Source organism: Salvelinus alpinus, chromosome 12 (assembly GCF_045679555.1).
Source record: "Salvelinus alpinus chromosome 12, SLU_Salpinus.1, whole genome shotgun sequence".
Taxonomy (NCBI): Eukaryota; Metazoa; Chordata; class Actinopteri; order Salmoniformes; family Salmonidae; genus Salvelinus; species Salvelinus alpinus.
In genome coordinates, this window is record NC_092097.1 from 44049388 (window position 1) to 44052174 (window position 2787).

Genomic DNA, 2787 nt, shown 5'->3' on the forward strand with positions numbered 1-2787 from the left:
AAAACTCAGAATTTAATTTATGATTATATTAGTTTGTCCAATTACTTTTAAGCCCCTAAAATTGGGGGGCCGTGTATAAAAATGGTTGTATTTCCTACACTGTTCATACAATAATTTTGAAAAAACCCTTAAATTAAAGATGAAAGCCTACACTTAAAGCACATCTTGATTATTTCCTTTGAAATCCATTGTGGTGGCGTACAGAGACAAAATTATGAAAATTGTGTCACTGTCCAAATCTCTATGAACTCTCTAGGGACACCAGGTTAGCTTGGAGGGAATTCCAAGACCAGTGACCTGAGTCATATTTTTTTTTTTCCAATGCTCTGTTCTGATGTTCGGGATTGTTAGCATAAAACAGGATTGTTAAACAAGTGAGAGAGCTTTGAGAGCCTTTTCTCTGCAGACATGTACTGTACCTTTAGTAGCTTGCCCAGGAGATTTCTTTTGGGATCCATCTTGAGCCTTCTCAACCAGATCCTCATCCACAGAGGGTCCAGGGGAGTCTGCTGCTGCTGCTAAGGCAGCCTGCTTAGGGGCACTGGCACCTCTCAGGGAGCTTCTCATCCTCTTACCTGGGACAGCGCTGGAGCTCCTGGAGCTGAGGGAGTGGGGGTCTGCCTCGGCCTGCCTCAGTAGAGATCCCTGCTGCGGAAAGGCAGTGGCATAGAGTACAGGGGAGGCCTCCTTGGGTTTGAGAGTGATGCACTGGCAAAGGAGGGCCTTGGGTGCCTGGGAGAGTACCTCCAGGGTGATAGTGTGGGGTAAGAGGGGCGAGGAGGCGGCAACGGGGAAGACCCTCAATATGACGGAGGTCATACTCTTCTCCTCCTGGAGGGCGGAGCCTGTGGCCTGTTTCTGGGCAGATTCAGCCATGGCGGAGCCCTCTGGTTGGCTGGTGGAGGAGGCCTGCTCTTCCTGCAGCTGTAGCCTGCAGAGCCTCTTCTTACGCATGCTCTCCTCGAAGGTCTTCACCTTCAGGCTGGCACCAGATGCAGCATCACTCCTAGCAGAGCTGGCCTAGTGACAACAGGACCACAGAGATATTCAGTAATTAACCAAACATTCAGAGCAGAACTACTTATTTGGATCTAAACTATTCAGAGAGAAGGACACATGATAGGAGGTATAGCAGTCTTCCCTCAGTAGCAACAGCAGCAGACAGCTGGCTTCTCTGTCACCTCAGATGTCTTCTGGGTGGTAGTTCTACCAGCTGCCAGGGAGGAAATGTATTATTGTATGTCTTACAACTATACAAAACTACAGCTAGTGGTCAGGACACCTTACATTGTAAATTGCTATGAACAATTAGAAGCACATGTAAAATAATTTGTTTTTGACCATAGCGCAAAAATTACAAGAAGCTGGTTTGTTGATGCACAGTATGCAGGGCTTCTTGGCGCCTCCCTCTCCAGAGTCGGAGGCAGAGCCTGGCCTTTTCCCGTTGGACGCCTCCTGTTCATGGGCCTGCATCCTGGCTGCCTTCTCACTGCGGATCTCCTCCAGGGTTTTCACCTTCACTCCTCTGACAGGAGGGGCCACCCACCTGGGCTTGTCTGGGTGGGTGTGTCCCCAGGCTTGGGAGTTACCTGGAGCTGCTTCCACAGCCTGCTGCTTGGCCTTCCTGAAGCTGGGGCCCTGGCCCTGCTGCAGGTCCTCCTCCAGCTTCCTCTTGGCGTGGAGGATCTCTGGTTGCAGGTTTGAAACTGGTTGCAGGTATGGCATTGACACTTCTCTTTGGGGCCTTGGTGGAGGTGATTGTGTCAGGGACTGAAGGGAGACAGTGCTCCCCTTGACCTTGAGCCTGTCCCTGGGACTTCTCCTGCCTGATCTCCTCCAGGGATTTGATGCTGATTGCTTCCTGTTTTCTACTCTCAGCTGAGGGAGAGGTTTCAGATTAAAAGACAATACAACCATTTCAAATTATGAAATAAGGAGAATAATTTGGTAGCCAATGAAATGTATTTACTGGACAATATGTAAAGCAACAAAACCAAAAAAATCTATTATTAGAATAATGGCAAAGACATTTTAATAGAAAAAAATACAGGCTTCATAGCTAACCTGCTGACCACACCACTTACCCGCATGCGCATGTTGATTTTGTCCACCCATATAGACGCGATCAGGACACCCAGGTTGAAATATCAAAACGAACTCTGAACCAACTGTATTAATTTGGGGACAGGTCGAAAAGTATTAAAAAATTTTGGCAATTTAGCTAGCTAGCTTACTGTTTCTGGTTAATTTATCCTGGGATATATATAAGACTAATGGCGAGGAGCGGATGGCTGCCGTTTTGCGGGCTCCTAACCAACTGCACTATTTAGTCATTTTTTTGCGTTATTTGTAATTTATTTTTGTAACTTATTTTGTACATAATGTTGATGCTACACTATCTTATGACCAAAAATCACTTCTGGACATCAGAACAGTGATTACTCACCTCGAACTGGACAAAAAAAAATATTTAACGAGTACGACGCAAAGGATATACTTCCTTCTCAGGAACGGGCCCAAATCCCCGTCATTTACATGAAGACGGAGAAAAAAAAGGCAGAGGTCGGGCTGCCTTCTGAGAATGTGTAGGCGAGTGAGTAAACCTCCACTACCATCCGTTCTATTGGCCAACGTGCAATCATTGGAAAACAAAATGGATGATATACGATTGAGACCATCCTACCAACGGGACATTCAAAACTGTAATATTTTATGTTTCACCGAGTCGTGGCTGAATGACGACACGGATTATATAGAGCTGACATGATTTTCCATGTATTGGCAGGA

The 2787-nt window shown here is 46.4% G+C and overlaps 1 pseudogene; it reads right to left on the reverse strand.

Annotated features, from left to right (window-relative positions):
* Window positions 1–366: 366 nt before the first annotated feature.
* On the reverse strand, window positions 367–2115 carry LOC139535301 (zinc finger CCCH domain-containing protein 11A-like; annotated as a pseudogene).
* Between the last annotated feature and the right edge of the window lie 672 nt (window positions 2116–2787).